The sequence below is a fragment of the Gossypium raimondii genome, chromosome 4 (assembly GCF_025698545.1).
Source record: "Gossypium raimondii isolate GPD5lz chromosome 4, ASM2569854v1, whole genome shotgun sequence".
Classification (NCBI taxonomy): Eukaryota; Viridiplantae; Streptophyta; class Magnoliopsida; order Malvales; family Malvaceae; genus Gossypium; species Gossypium raimondii.
In genome coordinates, this window is record NC_068568.1 from 18,704,741 (window position 1) to 18,727,681 (window position 22,941).

The 22,941-nt window shown below is 34.5% G+C and overlaps 2 non-coding genes across 2 annotated transcripts; one reads left to right on the forward strand and one right to left on the reverse strand.

Annotated features, from left to right (window-relative positions):
• Nucleotides 1-16,762: 16,762 nt before the first annotated feature.
• Nucleotides 16,763-16,868, forward strand: LOC128040686 (small nucleolar RNA R71). Its single transcript, XR_008195492.1, has one exon. It is a non-coding gene; the product is annotated as a small nucleolar RNA R71 (small nucleolar RNA).
• Nucleotides 16,869-22,657: 5,789 nt separating this feature from the next.
• On the reverse strand, nt 22,658-22,764 carry LOC128040770 (small nucleolar RNA R71). Its single transcript, XR_008195576.1, has one exon. It is a non-coding gene; the product is annotated as a small nucleolar RNA R71 (small nucleolar RNA).
• Between the last annotated feature and the right edge of the window lie 177 nt (nt 22,765-22,941).

Below are 22,941 nucleotides of genomic sequence, written 5' to 3' on the forward strand. Positions count from 1 at the left end.
TTTCTAAGATCACATGAACTTATCTCTGTGCCTTATGTTTTAGGTGAGCTAGATTGGGTCTATGCTTGGTGGGACGGTGGTAGGACTACGCCAAAGGAGTGGCGAGATGGGGTTATTATGCATATAGAACAAGTTAAGCGGCGTGTGCAAACCTAATTACATGGTAGTAAATCAATGTCTCATAGTAATTATGTTAGTTTTAAGAGTTAATAATAGGTGACACTGAAGTTTAACTGCGATACGTCGTACTTGTAATCATGCATTGTATATATATACTAAAGTAATTCAATTCGAACCTCCTACAACTATGTAAATGTTCTTGAATAAAAGCTATTCATTTAAGTAAAAAATTAAGTTACATTCATTCTAGGGCATGACACCCAATATTTGATTCCGATTTATCAAACCAATTTTGGGGCATTACAAGTTTGGTATCAAAGTATGATTTAGCTGGTTCTTGGACATTAAAGATGTAGGATCCTGTATGCATTATACGCCTAGCCTGGCTTAGTCTTTCAAGTATGTATAGGTAACTTTGTTTATGGGCAGATTGGAATGATGGAAATGTGCAAGTGTACACAATCGCAAAAACTAATAAAGTGACAAGTAAATGTCGAGTTATTGTACCCTCAGGGATTGTGAAAAGAATTATACAATTCTAAAAATACTTTGGTGAAGAAAAATATTTTGATTTGAGTAGGTGATTAAAAGCTAGGATTTTAACTAAGTAAAATAAATAAAAATAAAATAAAAGTTCCAATGCACGATTTCAAAAGATGATTTTAATCAAGATGATATAATTTTGTTAGATTAATTACATTTCTTAACTTACAATTATTAAACTCATGTTCATGTTGTTACTAATAAATTCATGGCAACTCGGTAATTTTCTAACTTATGAACATACTTACCTACCAAAATCCATTTATCTTTTGACTATATCGCTATGTCAATTCAACCGATTAAAAAATTTTAATGAGAAAATGTGTTAATGCACATACATACCTATGAAATTAAAATAATTTCTTGTACATATCTCTATTCCAATTCAAACAATTAATTCAATCTCATAAGCACATAAAAGATTACGTGAGGTAACAATGTATTTCTACCTTGAAAAAGTTTAATCACAATAATCTTGCAAGTTATGCAAGGCTAATGTATCGTTAGATACCGTCGCTAATTTAACCCTCAGTAACCTTAGATGCTTAAACATGCACTGATTAAGTATCATGTCAATTAATTACAGTTTCAATCCGTTTAAATAGTTAATTCATTAGTTACCTTGCAATTGTAATGCAAAAATAACTTAGTCATGACTTTACTTAATCAAACATCTTACTGAGGCCTATAACAGCACAAACACAATTTTAATAAATTAAGTGGACAAAATGCAATCAACCTAACACGAATTAAATTTAAGCCATATTAATTAAATTAAACATATCAACATCACAAATATTCATAGACATTTTCATCAAAAGAACAAAAAAAATTAAAAGGATAGCGAACAAGAATCAAATCCGGTGTTTCTCCGAGGCTTGACTAGTTTGCTCCGCTCCTCCTTCTTCGCTTGTTGTTGTTGAACCAAGGCTTCCACAAACACTTGAATGCTGCTACAAATGGTGGTTAAAGGACTCTTTTTCAGGAGGTGAAATCGGTAAAGGAATGAGGGAAGAAAATTAAGAACAATGGAAGGGAATGAAGAGAGAAAAATAAGAGAGAAGTGAAGAAATGAATGGGTTTGAGATGTGTTTGAAGTGAGCAGCCAAGGGGATATTTATAGGTTGAGAGGGCTGCTAAAAATATCCAAAATCAGCAGCCAAAGACTCCCCCCATGGCTAGCGACACATGTGGTATGTTTGAAGATTTCAAACATGGTATTTTTAGGTAAGGGCAAATCTTGAAAAGCATGAATAATGGAGGGGTTTGAATGCAAATTGAAGGAATATTCAAGGGCCTTTTTGAAAGCCAAATAATCAGCAAAGAAGCTGATTGGGTCAGCATGTGGGACGGTTTTGGGCTGCCCAGTGCTCGGTTGGATCGGTTTTCTCAGTTCAACTCAATTGGGCCCCTTTGCATAATTAATTAATAATAATTTATTTAACCCAAATTAAATTGGATTAAAATTAAATTAAATTATATTATGAATTAATACACATAATTTAGAATGTATTAGGCTGAAAATTTAATTTGCCTTGATGTTTTAAAATTGCTTCTCGATTTTGAGCTTCTAGCAGTGTCTATAGAGCCATTTTTCGCCCTTTGTGCAAATCTATCGAAAATAATGAAAATTAATCAAAATTTGATATAAAATTAATTAAAATGAAACATGTTCATAATTTGAGTCAAATTTAATTATTTTATAATTATTATATATTTTTCGACAATAATTTTACCAAAATTGCATGAACTTGAGTTAAAAAGGGCATGAAAAAGTGTGTATATTTTCGTGTTTCCACACCCCCAAACTTAATTCATTGCTCATCTTGAGTAATGCAAAAATTTGAAAAGAATTTCTCAGAAACACCTTTGAAAAATTCCTTCAGAACAACATCCCAAAATTATGATTTTAGTATACTTATGCTCAAGAACAGGATTTTGAGATTTCCGCTACTTCAGTATACATATCATTCAAATTAATCTCAATTATTCTTATGATAGAAAAAATAGACTAAATGCTTCCAAATAAAGACATGTTAAGTCCCTACCAATTTGATTTTATTCCCTTATTCAAGATTAAGCTGCAATCATTAAGCTTAACTTATGCCTTCATATGTTGAATATAGCAATTTCTCCCCCCTAATGTAGGTAGCATAGAAACTTGAATCAATAGGTTTTTAAAAAGGTCGTAATGTGGTTAGGCTAGGGGTAGGTAAAAGATAGATAAATTTAGGCTAAAAAACCCTAAACTCAACTTGAATTGGACCTTCGGAAGAATTACCTTCAATACACCAACTTGTTTTGCTTTCACATGCTCTTTTGTACATCTATTTTCTTTCAAGTACATATGCTCTTCTTCGTCTTATTCTTTTTTTTCACGAGCATTTTGCTGTATGTACTATAATTTTTTGAGCATTTGGTATTTCTTTTCAACTACCCAAACTTATTTTCAAAGAACATTCTGAATAGTATTGAGTCTAGTGTTTGGGAAAATTTAAAGATAATTAAGAGAAAAGTGACGGCTAAATATTGTAAGGGTTCAAATAAAATTAGGCCATATAGTCTCAAAGTTGGGTTTCAAGGGATAAAAATTTGTCAAGGTTGGCTTGAAAGCCTCAAACGGTCCAAACAAAAGTTGCTTAAATCATTTTCAACATTCCATGCTTCCTAGGATTTTGCCTCAAGAAACTACTACGCCAATTCTTGAGACTTAAAATTTCATGCATGCCTAACTTCCCTAAGGAACAAAAAATTTTATGGTATGATTTGCATGCTTTATTAAAAATACATTGATGTTGTAACATCCTGATTTTGGGCTTAGCCGGAACAGTGGTTTCGAGACCACAAATTTGATGAGAAAAAAATTATTTTTACTATATTTTTATGGCCTAAAATTTCACGAAATGATTTCGTGAAAACTTCGTTCAAAAATTTCGACGTTTGGGCCCTCAATTTAGTCAAAAGGACTAAATTGTAAAAATGAAAAAGTTGAGTTCTACATGTTAGAGGTGTCCAATTGTTATGAAATTTTAAATTGGAGGTCTTTATATGGTAAATATACCATTGATTAAGTTATGGAGAAAAATGGACATGAGATGAGTGAAATAGGAAAATTTTAAGTTAGGGGCATTTTGGTAATTTGGTAATTAAAATGAATTAAAAGGGAAAAAGATGGAAAATTGTGCTCATCTTCTTCATTTGTCTGAAATTAGCAAGGGGGGAAGCCATAGTTAGGGTTTTCAAGCTTCCAATCTCCATAGTAAGTTATTCCAAACCCCGTTTTTAATGTTCTTTACGTTTTTAGAGTCTAGGTAACTTGATTTAGCTTATTCTAGCAATAATTTAACCTAGGGTTTATATTTGGAAAAATACCCATAGGTGAAATGTGTTTATTTTGATGTTTTATGGTAGAATATGAAGCTTGAAATTATATTAAACAACTTTTGCTAAGCGATTTTAAGTGAAAACGAGTAGAACGACATAATCGGTAAAAATACCTAATTTTCATAAGTCTTAGAGTGGAAATTCGATGTTTCCATAGAAGGGAAAAATTTTCAGCATGTTATAAAACATAAGAATATGGGATGAAGTTTAATTTCTGAGCTTTGGGGAAAAAATGTAAATATGTAAAAGTTTAGGGGCAAAATTGTAATTTTGCCAAAGGTAGAGTCCAGGGCTGTTTTGATAAATGTGAGTATTAAATAAACTAAATTTTCAATTATAGATCAAGAAGAACGAAATCTAGGGTTAGACTGAGGAAAGAAAAAGGTTGAAGACTGAGGTGATAGATTTGGCCATATTTTGTACTGAGGTAAGTTTACAGTAAATAAATACAATATTTCAATAATTATTATTAATGTTGCTATTTTCCAACAATTATGTATTTATGTTAAGAAATTATTTAATGCTGACTCAAGTATGAGATGATAGAGAATTAGTGTTAAAAAGTCTCGTTTAAACATAAGGAATATATCGGATACAAATGTCATGACATTTGGGTAAGTAGATCCCATGTAAGACCATGTCTGGGACATGGCATTGGCATCATTGAGGTTATGAGAGGTCCCATTTAAGACCATGTATGGGACATGGCGTTGGCACCGAGATGAGAGGTCCCCCGTAAGACCATGTCTGGGACATGGCATGGGCACCGATATGAGAACTCCCATGCAAGACCATATCTGGGATATGGCATTGGTAGTACAAGAAACTTCCCATGTAAGACCATGTCTGGGATATGGCTTTGGCATGTTATTATCAGAAAAGAGACCCAAGTATCCTTATTATTCCAATGTGGCTCAACGGGCTAGTAAACAAATTATGTTCCATGAAAGTTCGGGTAAAAGCATAAATAGAAAATTTAGGTGAGTTATAAGAGTTAAGAACATATTATGTTATCAATTGAGAACCAACATTTCACCAAGAGAAGAGTAAGTTGTAATCACGAGTTATCTGAGTAAACAAGTAAGTGAATTAGTAAGAGATTAAGTAAAGAGGAAATTAGAGATCATGGCACTTGAGTATATTTATTTGGGCTAAATGTTGTTATTTATTTGCTTGTAAACTTACTAAGTTTTATGCTTACTTCCTTTATTTTCATTCTTTTATAGTATTACAAGCAAAGTCAGAAATCTTAAATATGTTGGAGAGCGCTCACACTATCAACAACAATAACTCGGTATTTTATGATGATCAATGTTTGAGCTATGGCATGTATAAGGACCTAGTCATTTTGAATGTATGTCCTTATGATATTGCTAAAGGATGATGTGTAAATATGTGATAATTTTTAGCTATTAAAATGGCTAAGTAAGATTATGTTTGGTATTATGAATGCTTAGGTGATAGTTTATACCTAGAAATTATGAAAGAGTAAAAATTTGCAATGAAACAGTTTTGGGACAACAGCAGTGACGTGATTTTGAAAAATCACCAAGGATAGTATAAAATGAATTAGAGATTGAATGATATATATAATTAAAGCTTAACGAGTCTATTTTCATAGAAAAATAACGGTGTGGGTAAATGAGTTTTATGTTCTGAGATATTTGAATTTTGGTTAGACAGGGGCAGAATGGTTTTTGGAGTCCCCTATTTTGACTTTAGAAAATCATTAAAAATTGTAAAAAAATAATTATGAGTTATAATTTATATGTCTAGATTCCTTAGTAAGTCTATTTTCTGTAGAAACAACTGAAAACACCATATTAAAATCATACAATGAGAAAATATATTTTTAGTTAATAAAGGTGAGAACCGTCAGGCAGTGAAATAGGGGAGACTTTAATGAATAAACTGTACTAATTGGCTAAAGAAAAAATTCTGAAAATTTTATTGTAAGATAATATATGAGTCTAGTTCCAGGGAAAATTTATGGATCTAAATTTTGAGTTTCATATCGAGTTATAATTAAATTAGTGACTACTGCGCAGGTGCACAGCGTTATGGTGAACAGTGAAATAAATTTTAAAAGTAAAATTTTATGCCTCGAACTAATAAGTTAAGTCAAGTAACACCCCATGCTCAACTCCGGTAATGGTCTTGGGTAAGGGGTGTTACATTTGTTGGTATCAGAGTAGGTTTAGTCGATTATCGGAACATTCAGTGTGAATAAAAGTCTAGCTATACATGCCATACTTATATTTTGATAGTGTGATGACTCCTGATGATTTTAAAATGTTTTCTTTTATAGTTATGGATCCTGAACGAGATGGTGCAGATGATGTAGAGAGTAATGCTCCTGCTCCCGCAGAAGGGATGGTGCCACCCGATAGTAGTAAAAGTCCAGTATCAGTTAGCTAGGGAGGAGGGGCTCGAGAAGCCTTCTTCCAAGCTATGAATGATTGGTTTGCCGAGTTCGTTCGTATGAATCTGACTGTTAGACCTCCACCCCCTCATGATTCTCAGGTTCCCCATGTAGCTTCCTCAGCTGTAGGTATATTTATAAGAGAAAGACCACCAGTTGATAGGATCAGAAAACAAGGGGCTGAAGAGTTTCGGGCTACTAAAGATGATGATGCAGAGAAAACTGAATTTTGGCTCGAGAATACTATAAGAGTTTTTGATGAATTATCCTGTACACTTGAAGAATGCATGAAATTTTTTTACTATATTTTTATGGCCTACAATTTCACGGAATAATTTCGTGAAAGTTTCGTTCAAAAATTTTGATGTTTGGGCACTCAATTTAGTCAAAGGGACTAAATTGTAAAAAGTACAAAAGTTGATTTCTACATGTTAGAGGTGTCCAATTGTTATGAAATTTTAAATTGGAGGTCTTTATATGGTAAATAGACCATTGGTTAAGTTATGGAGAAAAATGGACTTGAGATAAGTGAAATAGGAAAATTTTAAGTTAGGGGCATTTTGGTAATTTGGTAATTAAAATGAATTAAAAGGGAAAAAGATGGCAAATTGTGCTCATCTTCTTCATTTGGCCGAAATTAGTAAGGGGGGAAGCCATAGTTAGGGTTTTAAAGCTTCCAAGCTCCATAGTAAGTGATTCAAAGCCCCGCTTTTAATATTCTTTACGTTTTTGGAGTTCCGGTAACTTGATTTAGCTTATTCTAGCAAAATTTAACCTAGGGTTTATATTTGGAAAAATACCCATAGGTGAAATGTGTTTATTTTGATGCTTTATTGTAGAATATGAAGCTTGAAATTATATTAAACAACTTTTGCTAAGCGATTTTAAGTGAAAACGAGTAAAACGGCATAATTGGTAAAAATACCTAATGTTCATAAGTAAGTGTTAGAGTGGAAATTCGATGTTGCCATAGAAGGGAAAAATGTTCAGCATGTCATAAAACATAAGAATATGGGATGAAGTTTAATTTCCGAGCTTTGGGGAAAAGGTGTAAATATGTAAAAGTTTAGGGGAAAAATCGTAATTTTGCCAAAGTTAGAGTCGAGGGCTGTTTTGATAAATGTGAATATTAAATAAACTAAATTTACAATTATAGATAAAGAAGAATGAAATCTGGGGTTAGACTGAGGAAAGAAAATGGTTGAAGACTAAGTTGATAGATTTGGCCATATTTTGTATTGAGGTAAGTTTACGGTAAATAAATACAATATTTCAATAATTATTATTAAATCTGCTATTTTCCAGAAATTATGTGTTTATTTTATGAAATTATTTAATGTTGACTCAAGTATGAGATGATAGAGAATTAGTGTTAAAAAGTCTCGTTTAAACATAAGGAATATATCAGATACAAATGTCTTGACATTTGGGTGAAGAGATCCCATGTAAGACCATGTCTGGGACATGACATTGGCATCATTGAGGTTATGAGAGGTCCCCTGTCAGACCATGTCTAGGACATTGCATGAGCACCGATATGAGAACTCCCATGTAATACCATATCTGGGATATGGCATTGGCAGCACAAGAAACATCCCATGTAAGACCACGTCTGGGACATGGCTTTGGCATGTTATTATCAGAAAAGAGACCCAAGTATCCGTATTATTCCAATGTGGCTCAACGGGCTAGTAAACAAATTATGTTCCATGAAAGTTCAGGTAAAAGCATAAATAGAAAATTTAGGTGAGTTATAAGAGTTAAGAACATATTATGTTATCAATTGAGAACCAACATTTCAGAAAGAGAATAGTAAGTTATAATCATGAGTTATCTAAGTAAACAAGTAAGTGAATGAGTAAGAGATTAAGTAAAGAAGAAATTAGAGATCATGACACTTGAGTATATTTATTTGTGTTAAATGTTGTTATTTATTTGCTTGTAAACTTACTAAGTTTTATGCTTACTTCCTTTATTTTCCTTCTTTTATAGTATTACAAGCAAAGTCAGAAATCTTAAAGATGTTAGAGAGCGCTCACACTATCAACGACAACAACTCGGTATTTTATGATGATCAATGTTTGAGCTATAGCATGGATAGGGACTTAGTCATTTTGAATGTATGTCCTTATGATATTGCTAAAGGATGATGTGTAAATATGTGATAATGTTTAGCTATTAAAATGGCTAAGTAAGAATGTTTGGTATTATGAATTCCTAGGTGATAGTTTATACGTAGAAATTATGAAAGAGTAAAAATTTGCAATTAACAGTTTTGGGACAACAGCAGTGACGTGACTTTGAAAAATCACCAAGGATAGTATAAAATGAATTAGAGATTTAATGATATATATAATTAAAGCTTATCGAGTCTATTTTCATAGAAAAATAACGGTGTGCATAAAGAAATTTTATATTCTGAGATATTTGAATTTTGGTTAGACAGGGGCAGAATGGTTTTTGGAGTCCCCTGTTCTGACTTTAGAAAATCATTAAAAATTGTAAAAAAATAATTATGAGTTATAATTTATATGTCTAGATTCCTTAGTGAGTTTATTTTCTGTAGAAACAAGTGAGAACACCATATTAAAATCATAAAATGAGAAAATTGATTTTTAGTGAATAAAGGGTAGAACAGTCAGGCAGTGAAATAGGGGAGGCTTTAATGAATAAACCGTACTAATTGGCTAAACAAAAAATTCTGAAAATTTTATAGTAAGGTAATATATGAGTCTAGTTTCAGGGAAAATTTATGGATCTAAATTTTGATTTCATAACTCGAGTTATAATTAAATTAGTGACTACTGCGCAGGTGAGCAACGGTCTCGGGTATGGGGTGTTACAGATGTCATAATTTAGCTGACATAATAATTATTAAAATAATAGAACTTTATTTATACTGAAGTTTAGCATACTTAACAAAATTTCAAATTTTTTAACAAAGTATATCCTAATCATAATTAAAAGAAAAATTTATTCTGAGAAGAAATAATTTCAATTTTTCGGTCCCCCTATTAAAGATGAACAATGTCCTCATTGTTAAAAGTGAATAGATACTATACACCAGGTAGGATTCTAGAAAAGAGGAGGTGAGTCAATTTGATTGCTTAAGTACCAACCTCTCTTTAGATCCAATTCTAGACATGTATATATCTACTGTCACACTTTGTTCTTTACAACTTGTGCATTTTTATTTATGATTTCCACCTCTTTACACTTTCAATTTGTCTCTTTTTATTTATTTGCAGATCCCTCCAAATTCGACTTGTGTTTTGCTCCATCGTCTTTGTTTTTGCATGAATCGCTTCGCTTCCTCTTCGATAGTGGACTCTATGGTTCAAATATGAAATCTGGAAACTCAGGTACAAAAATAAACGTGTTTTTGCATATTTTTGTAAGAACGCTTCTCATTGAGTCATCCCGTATTTTTGAATATCTCCAGAAAGCTTGTTGCTACCACTGCATATGTTGCATTATATCCATCAACTTTGACAGCTCATCTCGAAGAACTGGGTGAGGTGGTTGAGCCCTGATATTGAAGTTGTGACGTCAGGTTCGGTTACTAGTTCTATTGGTTCTGCCATATCAGGGATTTCAGCTAATTGCATTGGTTCGATCTTTATGGGATATTCTTCTTCTTCTTCTTCGGGATCTTCTTTCTTCAACTCGTTGCTACAGAATAGAGTCTCTCGCAATTCGGTAGAGGTCCCAATCTATGATTGTGCCCTAGCTATAACCTATCTTCTTTACGTTTGCAAGAATTTTAGCTTTCAAGCACAAAATTTTTATCGTAAAAGGAAAGTAAGCTGGGCTAGAATGTCTAGCGGCACAATTCCACATTTTTGTCAGGATGATTTTTCCCACATCAATGGTCTTTCTAATTAAAATCGAGTATAATAAGACCATTCGCTCTAGTGAAATTGTAGTCCCATGTGAAATAGGGATAAGGTTGAATCGAATGAAATAGAACCATACCTTCGCTAGTGGTGTCAAATATTTTCTGCGACAAGTGTGAATTACTTGCTTTGACACAGTCCACTTAGAACCCTAAAATATAAGTTCCTCGAGAATTTCTTGCAGATTTTTAGACTCAATATTGCTCATCAAGGAAGAATATTCGTTGTCTTCGAAATTAGGTAGTTTAAAGAATTCATTAATAGCGTTTGAGGTTATTGGTACCTTGATTCCGCGAACAGAAATTCTGTCACTTCGCTTGAGGTTAAATTCGCATAAAATTTAGGAACTAACTCCTCATCTACACTAGGTCTTTTCTCACAAAATAACTCCCAATTGAGAGCTTTAGCATTTTATCGAATGCACGCTATGAAATCAATATAGTTGCTTTGTTTCAGCGTAAAGCCTTTTTTGGGGGGCATCTGTTGATTCTTGAAAATGCCTCCGTATCTAGCTTTGGCTTCTTCACAGTGGAATTTGTTTTGTGATTCTTCAATTTGAGCAGAGGCATGAGTTCTTTTGCGAGGCATGATTAACCTGATCATAAGATAGAACAAATATTTTCTCAAAAATTTAATTAGTATAAATTATTAATAATTCAATAATTTGAAAAATTAAATAATTAAATAAAATTAATGGTGTGGTGCGATAGGCAAGAGTGACCAGCAAGGCGACAGTGGCACGCTAGGGAGCAGCAGTGCACTAGGCGTAGCTTGGCGCAATGGAGGCAGCCGCAATGTGCAGATCTTTATGCAAGTAGCAGGGCATGCGTGAGTCGCATGGATGCGAGACAGTGGGTAGTAGGTAGGCGCGTTGTGTTGGCCTGGCGAGCTGCTAGGCGCGTGAGCTGGTGCGAAGGCTGCTAGAGCTGGATGCGCGGATAGGTGTAGCGACAAGGAGCAGGCTATTGGGCTATTGGCGCACACAGTGTGTATTGGGGCTACTGGTGCCGAAGGTGGGTGTTGGTGTGGCTAGGTTGAGGTGATGTGAAAATGTGGAAAAGATGGGTGAAATTTGTAGTAAATGGAGTAGGAGTTTAATTAGAATTCTTAGAACAAATGAATAATTAATATAATGCAAATTAAATTATTATTTTCTATTAATTTATTAAAATAAAAACTTATTAACTAAAATATGATCGAATTTAAACTAATCTTAATTCTATGCAAAGTTGATAATAATTAATATATATTATAATAAATATAATTATATACTAGTTATTATAATCTTATTTATTAAATTAAATTAAAACATTTCTTCTAGATGTCTTTTGAAAATATTTACAAAAGAGACATCTAATTTTTAATATTTACAAAATGAGCAACCAAATTTTGAAAATAGTTCAATTAAGAACCTAGACTTAAAGAAAATTTGAAATTGAGTTGCAATTAAAAATTGGATCAAAATTGACCCTTTTATTCGAAACACTAAAAATTTATTTTGCCATTTAGGGAATAATTTCTCGGAAGATGATGTTAAAATCAATTCCCAGGAAAGATTAGAGGGGTCACAAGCGGTCCTGCTTAAGTTCCAATCTCCTAGACAGAATTCATTTAAACATACTAATCCCGAAAATATACCCTAAATCATTTATTTAAAAAGAAAAATAAGAAAAATTAAATATTTGATAAAATGAAATAGATTTGATCCTGTTCAATTTTATCCCCTCAGTAATGTTTTAAACGCTGAGCATTAACTCGAAAATTACCTCCCTTACTTTGAAGTTCGAAAACTCTATATAGATAAACTTGGTGAATCGTAAATGGACTAAACCAACGTGATTTTAACTTACATGGAAATAACCTTAATCTGGAATTGAATAACAAGACTTGCTGACCTGCTTCAAATTCTTGAACTCGAATGTGCTTGTCATGCCATATCTTAAGTCTTTCCTTGAGTAATTTGGCATTCTCATATGAGAACATTCGAAGTTCTTCTAACTTGTTGAGTTGGAACATCCGTTTCTCTTTAGCAAGCTTAATATCCAAGTTGAGTTGTTGAAGAGCCTAGTAAGCTTTGAGCTTTAACTCCAAGGGCAGATGACAGGCTTTCTCAAAGACCAAATTATAGGGCGACATCCCTAAAAGTGTATTGTATACTGTCCTGTAGGCCCATAAAGCATCGTCTAATCTTTTGGACTAATCTCGTCAGTTTGGGCAAGCTACCTTTTCGTGTATGCCTTTGATCTCTTTGTTTGCTAGTTCAGCTTGCCCATTTGTCTACGGATGGTAAGCTATGGCAACCTTGTGCGTCACTCTATGTTTGTCGAGTAACCATTTCAACCATCTGTTCACAAAATGGGACCCTTCATCATTGATGATAGCTTTGGAGGTTCCAAACCTTGTGAAGACATGCTTCTGCAAAAACTTCATCACAACTTTAGCATCATTTTTCAGATATGCCTTGAACTCAACCCACTTAGACACGTAGTCTACTGCTACCAATATGTACTTGTGACCAAAACATGAGGGAAAGGACTGAGAAAGTCAATACCCCAAACATCGAAAAATTCTACCTTAATCATGTTTGTTCAGGGTATCTCATTTCTGTTAGTGACGTTTCCAACCCTTTGACATTGATCACAACTCTTTACGTAAGCATATGCATCTTTAAATAGTGTTGGCCAAAAGACTCCGTCTTGCAATACTTTAGCCGCAGTACGTGTACCTTCGAAATGTCCCCCACTTGTAGGTGAGTGGTAATGATATAAAATCTTATGTGCTTCATCTTCTGCCACGCCTCTCCTAATCCTTTGATCTGCACACTTTTTAAACAAGTATGGTTCTTACCAGAAATAGTACTTCACATCGTAAAGAAATTTTTTTTGATGATACATCTTATCAATCGACATCAAACCACAAGCTAAATAGTTAGCAATATTAGCAAACCAAGAGGTATTACGACATGATTTTCCTTCAGTATTTGTTCATCCGAAAATGTCTCTTGAATGGTATAAGTGGAGAATTCCTATCTTGCAGCTCTAATCTAGACAAGTGGTCTACTACTTGGTTTTCTACTCCCTTTCATCTTGAATTTTTAGATCAAGAACTTGAAGTACAAGTACCCATCGGATCAGTCTCGGCTTAGCGTCTTTCTTGGCAAGTAAAATCTTAATTGTCGAATAGTCCGTATAGACAGTCACTTTGGTACCTATAAGATAAGATCGAAACTTGTCAAAAGCAAACACAATAGCAAGTAACTCTTTCTCTGTTACCATATAATTCAATTGAGCTCCTGTCAGAGTCTAACTTACGTAGTAGATGAGATGAAAAACTTTGTTCCTGTCAGAGTCACTTGCGTCACACATCAATTGAAATGACAAATCCCAGTCCGGTGTGATGATTATGGATGCTGAAACTAACTGACTTTTCAAATCTTTGAAAGCCCTTAAGCACTCCTCATCAAATTTAAATGTCGTGTCCTTCTCCAATAATTTGCATAAGGGTTTAGCAATTTTGGAGAAGTCCTTGATAAATCTTCGATAGGAACCAGCGTGGCCAAAAAAGCTCCTAACACTCTTTACAGATGTTGGAGGTGGGAGTTTCTCAATAACGTCTACCTTTGCTTTATCTACCTTGATTCCATGTCTCGTTATCTGATGCCCTAGAACAATACCTTATCATACTATAATATGACACTTTTCCCAATTGAGTATGAGGTTTGTTCTTTCGCATTACCTTAGTACCTTGGCTAGATTGGCTAGGCAATCATCATATGTATCTACGAATACTGAAAAATCATCCATAAAGACTTCCAAGTATTTCTCAACCATGTCAGTAAAAATAGACATCATACATCTTTGAAATGTAGCAGGTGCATTACATAAACCAAATGGCATATGTCTAAATGCAAATGTACCATACGCGCTGTTGAATGTTGTCTTGTGTTGATCTTCTGGTGCTACTGTAATCTGATTATACCCTGAGTATCCATCGAGAAAATAGTAATAGTCTTGCCCCGCGAGTCTATCCAGCATCTGGTCCAAAAATTGCAAAGGAAAGTGATATTTCCTAGTCGCCTTGTTTAACTTCCGGTAATCCATGCAAATTCTCTGTCCCGTAATCGTTCTAGTCTGTATCAACTCGTTATTCTTATTTTCAATGACCGTAGTACCTCCTTTCTTTGGCACGCATTGGACTGGACTTACCCACGAACTGTCTGAGATGGGGTAAATTATACCCGCATCTAACCAATTGATGATTTCTTTCTTTACCACATCCTTCATGATGGGGTTCAGTCTTCGTTGTCCATCAATCATCCCTTTTTCGCCATCTTCCAGGATGATCTTGTACATGTATACAGACGGACTAATGCCGCGAATATCGGTTATGGTCCATCCGATAGCCTTCTTGAATTCTTTCAATACTAAGATGAGTTTCTCTTCTTGCTCAACGGTTAACTATGCCGAAACAATCACAGGCAAAGTAGAAGCGTTACCTAAATAAACATATTTTAAATGTGAATGGAGTACCTTCAGTTGTAATTTAGGTGGCTCCTCGATTAACGCTTTTGGTTGAGCATAATCCCTGTTCTCTAACTCCAAAGATTCAAAATGGGATTGCGAATTAAATTCTTTTTGATTAGCTTCTAGCAAAGCTAAGTATTCAACCTCCTCTTCATCACTTGGAGGGTCTAATGTCAAAATTTGTTCCAATGGGTGCTCAACATAGTTGAGTTCCTTTTTCATGATTAATTCCTCTAAATCGGACACTGCAGAACAATCATCAATTGTGTCAGGAAATCGTATAGACTTAAAAACATTAAATGTTACCTGATTGTCCTGAACATGCATAGTAATCTCGCCCTTTTGCACATCAATAAGGATCCTTCCAGTTGATAGGGAAGGCCTTCATAGGATGATTGATACTTCTTTGCCTGCTTCAAAGTTTAGAATAACAAAGTCAGTAAGAACAATAAATTTGTCTACACGTACCAATACGTCCTCAATTTTTTCTTCTTGATGTGCTAAAGATCGATCTAATGATTGAAGTGTAATCGTAGTAGGTCTAACTTCACCTATCACCAACTTCCTAAATATTGAAATAGGCATCAAGTTGATACTCGCACCCAAATCACAGAGTGTCTTACCACAATATGTTGCTCCAATGTTGCAAGGTATGGTGAAACATCCATGATCCTGCAACTTTGGAGGTAGTTTGTCTTGAAGATATGCACTGTATTCCTTTGCCAGGGCTACTATCTAAAATTCTCTAAGTCTTCGTTTCTTTGACAGGATACCCTTCATGAATTTGACGTAGTTTAGCATTTGTTCAAGTACTTCAACCAACGAAATGTTGATATGAAGTTGCTTGAGTATGTCTAGGAACTTCTTGAATTGAACTTCCTGCTTCTACTTCTGAAGTCTTTGAGGGTAGGGTGGTGGAGGCTTCTTTACTGGAATTGGTTGATTCATCTTTTGTGGCAATTCTATATCTACCAAAGTTGTTAGTTTATCAGAATTTATTGGTTTAGAAATTACCTTATAGGGTTTTACAGATTCTGGTTCCGATGAAACTAAAATTTCAACACTTGGTTGAACTTCCTCTGAGTCTTGAGCATTAGTTGGCTCCTTTTAAACCTCAATATCAATGCTTTACAATACTCCTTCCTTGGATTCCTCGAATTCTCTCTATCAATAGGTAAAGTAGCTTGTGGTCAGTTTCGGAGTTCAATTGCAAGCTGGCCCATTTGGTTTTCCAGGTTTTTCAATGTAGCTGCTTGGCTTTAGATTAAGGCATCTTTCTTGGCTATGTAAGCCTTCAACAATTTTTCTAAGCCATTGGATGGTTCAACTTGAGGTTTTTTTTGAACTTTTTGGGTAAAAATAGGTGGTTGGGTCGGTCTAGGTTGGGCGTATGTGTTACTGAGTCGAGCCCCTTTGTTACTCCTAGAGAAATTAGGGTGGTTTCACCATGATGGGTTATAAGAAATTAGTCGTGGTAACCCATGTAATACATGGATTTTGGGTTCAATGGACATTCTTCGAACAAATGTCCTTCCCTACAATAGACATAGGCTATACTTTCAAATTGATTCAGTGGTTGTGCTGCAAAACTATTAAACCCATTAGTGGTAAAAATTTTAAGCATTGAGGAAATCGAGGATACCTGAGATACGAGTGAAGTGAGAGCGTCTACTTTATGTATTCCAGTGACTCATCTTCCTGACACTACTTGATTAGTTGGCCATTGATAATTGTTGCTGCCAATCCTTTCAATGATTTCATAAGCCTCATTATAAGACTTAGAAATGAGAGCACCGTTAGCAGAAGTGTCCACTACCATCCTCGTGTGAGCTTTAAGACCACTATAAAACGTCTCAAGTTGGATGCAACGTGGGATTCTGTGATGAGGGTATTTTCGTACTAATTTTTGTACCTTTCCCATGCTTCATACAAGGACTCATCATCCATTTGTTGGAAAGCAGTGATCTCGTTCCTCAACTTAGCATTCTTGCTAGGCGAGAAATACTTCATGAGGCATGTTTCTGCTAACTATTGACATGTGGAAATTGAATTTGGCAGCAATGAGTTCAACCAAGCTCGAGCTCTATCCCTTAGTGAATATGGGAACAACTTCAATCGTAGTGCATCTTCAGGTATTTCGGCTAACTTGAAAGAATCACTCACCTCCATGAACAGTCTTAAGTGTAGGTGAGGATCTTCAGTAGGCATTCCACTGAATTGGCCCACTGTTTAAAGCATCTGGAACATGACTGGCTTCAGCTCGAACTATTCTACCTCAATTTTGGGTCTCCTAATACCTAGATTAAGATCATGAAATACTAGCATGACATACTATCTTAAAGCTCTATCCCTATCATCAGCAATAAAGATAGGATTTTGAGCAGGGTTTGCTCCATTTCCTTGATTCAGATTTTCGAAGTTCAACTCTTCGGTCATTCTTTGACTTGCTTGTCTTCTTCACGGTCGAAAAGTTCTTTCAATCTCAGGGTCTACGGGGAGTAAATCGATCATTCGGTCAATAGTCATAAACACCTGAAACAAACTCAGAAAATTTAATTAAGTTAAAATTAAATAGAAAAATAAACCAAAATGCAAAATTAACAAATTTACAACTAATGACTTTTTAAAACAGTCCCCGACAACGGCGCCAAAAACTTGGAACGACATAAATGTCCAAGTGTACACAATCGCAACAAGTAATAAAGTGACAAGTAAGCGTCGAGCTATCGTACCCATAGGGACTGTGAAAAGAATTAGTTATGAATGCAATTCCAGAAACACTTTGGTGAAGAAAAATATTTTGATTTGAGTAGGTGATTAAAAACTAGGATTTTAACTAAGTAAAATAAATAAAAATAAAATAAAAGTTTCAATGCACAATTTCAAAAGATTATTTTAATCAAGATGACATAATTGTGTTAGATTAATTACATTTCTTAACTTAGAATTATTAAACTCATGATCATATTGTTACGAATAAATTCACGGCAACTCGGTAATTTGCTAACTTTTGAACATACTTACCGCCAAAATCTATTTATATCTTGATTATATCTCTATGTCAATTCAACTGATTAAACAAATTTTAATAAGCAAATGTGTTAATGCATACAACACAAACACAATTTTAATAAATTAAGTGGACAACATGCAATCAACCTAACATGAATTAAATTTAAGCCATATTAATTAAATTAAACATATAAATATCACAAATATTCATAGACATGTTCATCATAACAACAAAAAAAAATTAAAAGGATAGAGAATAAGAATCAAATCTGGTGTTTCTCCGAGGCTTGACTAGTTTGCTCCGCTCCTCCTTCTCTGCTTGTTCTTGTTGAACCGAGGCTTCTATGAACACTTGAATGCTGCTACAAATGGTGGTTGAAGGACTCTTTTTCAAGAGGTGAAATTGGCAAAGGAATGGGAGAAGAAAATGAAGAACAATGGAAGGGAATGAAGAGAGAAAAATGAGAGAGAAGTGAAGAAATGAATGGGTTTGAGATTTGTTTGAAGTGAGCAACCAAGGGGGGTATTTATAGGTTGAGAAGGCTACTAAAATAGGAAAAATCAGCAGACAAAGACTCCCCCCATGGCCGGCCACACATGTGGCATGTTTGAATATTTCAAACATGCTATTTTTAGGTAGGGGCAAATGTTGAAAGGCATGAATAGTGGAAGGGTTTGAATGCAAATAGAAGGAGTCTTCAAGGGCCATTTTTCAAGCCAAATAATCAGCAAAATAAGCTGATTGGGTCAGAATGTGGGACGGTTTTGGGCTACCCAGTGCTCGATTGGATCAGTTTTCTCGGTTCAGCTCAACTGGGCCTCTTTGCATAATTAATTAATAATACTTTATTTAACCCAAATTAAATTGAATTAAAATTAAAATTAATTATATTATGAAGTAATACACATAATTTGGACCATCTTAGGCTGAAAAATTAATTTTCCTTGATGCTTCAAAATTACTTCTCGGTTTTGCGCTTCTAACAGTGTTTGCCGAGCAATTTTTTGCCCTTTGTGCAAATCTGTCGAAAATAATCAAAATTAATCAAAATTTGATATAAAATTAATTAAAATTCAACATGTTCATAATTTGAGTGCAATTTAATTATTTTATAATTATTATACATTTTTCGAGAAGAATTTTACCGAAATTGCATGAATTTGAGTTAAAAAGGGCATGAAAAAGTGTTTATATTTTCGTGTTTCCATAGATTTGGTGAAAATGCAATGAAATAAAAATTTCTATAGTAGAGAAGGGTAAGTCAGAAATTATTCTTGTATCAGTGTGGAGAAAGAGTGACCTTTCATGCCCCATGACTACCAAAAACCCAAAAAAGCTAATGTTTTCTCTTGAGAAGGTCTTGAGGGTGATTGCTTTCATGGTTATGCCCTTGGGCCATTGATAAGGGTCATGCTTTGTAACACCCCGCTCGAAGAAGCCTTAGTGTTTGGATACTATTTAGGGAAACAAGACGGATGAGATAAATTTCAAATATGTATAGTGTTAGAACTAGACTAAGTATAAGAACCCTTTTGAGCACGCTTGTGGCACCTTGATGTTGGCGAACACTAGGTTGGCACATAGTGATCAGAAAGTGTGTCTGGTAAGGAAGGATTCACCTAAAAGCTTTGCTGGCACATAGAGTGGGCGGACTCCATTATAGATAAGGGAAATGATCTTTATGATGTGAGTTTATGTCAACAATGTAGAGTATCGTAAAAGGTTTGCTTTGAGCCAGTCAAGATGTATAGAAAAATAGTTAGGAACCAACCAAATGAAAACCAAGATAGTTAAGGATGAAAGGTAGGTACTCGATTAGTTTTCTTAGAAATTGTAGATTTGGAAAAGTCCACCTAATGACTGATGTGATGTTTAGTAAGTTTCAATAAAAACTTGGGTTGAGTTAACTATTTAAGATAGGTTAATAAGAAAATATTTTCTCTCTTCCTTTCATATGATAATAGGACTAGAAGAAGGGTGAGGTACTCCTCTAAGCTAAGTTTGAGACCATTATGTTTGAATAAGATTTCCTTAAAAGTATGGTAACGTTTGGTAGTTGGGTGAGCTCTATAAGTAAACTAAGTGTTAGTTCAAATGGTGAAGTGTTGTCTGCCCCATTAATGCTCTCGGCGTGTTAAGTGGACGTGTAACCAATATTAGACCATGGAAATAAATTACATTATAAAGGAAAATTAGGAAAAAAAATTCTAGTAAGGTATTAAAGAAACTAAAATAATAGGTTCGTCGCCAATAAGGCATGATGCGCCAAGTGTAATAAGATACCAGTTATGCTCTAACATAATGACTATCAAACATTCCCGTGCACATCTCTTTACAATTGTCAAGCATTTATCTGGTGGATTGTAAGGACTGGGACACGTGTCAAATATTTATAGGGACAAGGGTAAAATATCATGGTAACCCGGGTAAGAAATGGGGGAAATTTCTTCTTATTCAAGGAGTATTCCTTGTTTATAAAAAGGAGAGAAATGAAGAGAATTCCTCTCATCCTTCAAGCTGAGTTGAAGATATGGTTCTAGGCTCTAAGATTCCCCTTGTTAAGGTAAGGTCTACAAACTTACATACTAAGCTGTTAAGGAGCAGCTCGGTTTAGCTAGGTAAAGAAAGTATGGTAAAGTCTTATTTTAGAGATTACTGATGTTTAAAGTGAAAGAAAGTGAGTGAAGTGTATAGATATTGATAATTTTTCATGTTTTGTCAAATAGGGGCTATTGATCTACTCGATAAAAGATCGAATATGGTGCTTAGAGCTGTCATAGAGACAAGTCAGGTGAGTCCCTAAGCCGACACTAGCAAATGTATTATGCATGCTAGAACCTTCTGTGAAAATAAGCTAGAAATACATGATGTAATGATTCTGTGAGAAATGTATGTATGATGAACTCACATGAATGATTCGTATGGAATATGGATATGATCTTTGAGTTCAATGGTTAATGTGTCTAAATGACTAAAGTGTGCTTATTGAAAAGACTTATAACTCATACTTTTAGACTTAGTTATTGCTTGTACTTAAGTAAAATTAGCTTCATTTTAGGTAATTGCATGATCATTTTTTTGTCAATTAAGCACTGCATTTGGAAGCTTGAGATGGTGATTACTTTATTGCATCTTTACTGTTAATTGCTTGTGGAAAGATCTTGCTGTGGCTGAATGATAGGTTTAAGGAAGAAGGATTGCAGAGGATGGAGGTTTGCTGAGGCATTATGAGAAGTTACCATGGAAATGTTGGTGAAGAAAATGACAACAACCCAGTCAAAAATGAGAGCACTCAACAGTTGGTTTCCATTCTTCGGTTTTAAACTATTATCTGGGATGTTAATGATAGGAACAAACTTAGATTTGTGTAGTCCAGCCATGGGCTAACTTCATACGACTGGGGGTTGCTTTGGATGATGTTTAAACTTTGACTAATGTTTGTGGATTAATATGTTCATTTTTTTGTTTTATCCAACTGTTGTATTTGTTTAAATTCTTATTAAGGTATTGGTGAATGCTCGTGGAGCTTTAAGGTAGCTTAATACCGATAGGTTTAGGCTATCTGGATCAAAGATGGGTAATATAAGTGAGTGTGGAATGAAGAACTCGTGTAAACTCTAGAAATAGAGTCTTACCTTATATGATTTAGAGGGTTATGCTTAGTAGTGGTTGTTACTCCCAAGCCTATAGACATATAGTGCATTATGGGTGAATAACCACGTCATTGTTTTGCCATAGTTTTGCCATGTCATTGTTCATACGTTAGAACTAATCCCTTAGGAATACCAGCCTTTACGATCAATATTCCAATCTGGCTAAAGTTTTTAGTACTCTTGTTTGAAGTGTTGCAATTCCAGTCTCTGCTAGTATACTTCATTACTCTTATTTCTAATGTGTTAATCCGATTTTAATTTCATTTAAATGTTGTTTAATACTATTTAACTTTCCTATTCAATTGTGGTAACTTAGACAAAGATTACCCATCCAGTCCTCGTGGGAATGATACACACTCATCAGTTTATTACTTGATTCAACGTGTATACTTGCACAATTCACACATCATATTCACATGCGACAAGTTTTTGGCGTTGTTGCCAGAGATTGGCAATTGTCAACTTTAGTTTTTGTTATTGCAATTTTTAAATTTTTAGCTGTTAATTTGTTTATTTTGTGATCACAACAGGTCTATTACTATTTGTATGCGTAGAGGCATTCATGTTGAAGAACTCTATCCCTTAGATTCAAAAATTGAAAAGACCTTGCAAAAAAGGAGAAAAGAACAAAGAGCAATGGATCAATGAGGTAACAATCAACCTGGTCTGAATGAGATACTTAATCCAAGAGCTGGCAATGATAATCCTCCAGTTGCTCAGATGTTTGATGATCAGGATAGGCCAATTAGAGAGCATATAGTTCCTATCTTAGACGACCTGAATCCTGGAATCGTAAGACCATAAATTCAAGCCCCCCACTTTGAGATGGAACTTGTAATGTTTCAGATGCTTCAATCAATTGGCCAGTTTGGTGGTTCACCAACTAAAGATCCTAGATTTCATTGAGACTTTTTTTGGAGGCCTGCTATTCTTTCAGACATCAAGGTGTCCCTAAAAATGCCTTAAAACTCAAGTTGTTTCCCTATTCTTTAAGAGATCATGCTAGAGCATGGCTCAACGCTTTGCCATCTGGAATAATAGAATCATGAAATGATCTCTTTCAAAGATTCCTACTATGATATAACCCACCCAATATGAATGTTAAAATGAGAAATGACATAACATCCTTCAAGCAACTAGAGGATGAAACACTATATGAAGCGTGGGAAAGGTTCAAAGATATGCTTAGGAAATGTCCTATGCATGGATTTCAACATTGGACCCAAATGGAGATGTTCTATAGTGGTTTGAATGCATAGACACGGATGGTATTTGATGCCTCAGCTAATGGAACTCTATTGGACAAGTCCTACAATGAAGCATACAAGATTTCAGAGAGAATTGCTAATAACGATTATCAATACCCCATAACAGAGCTGGAACTGGC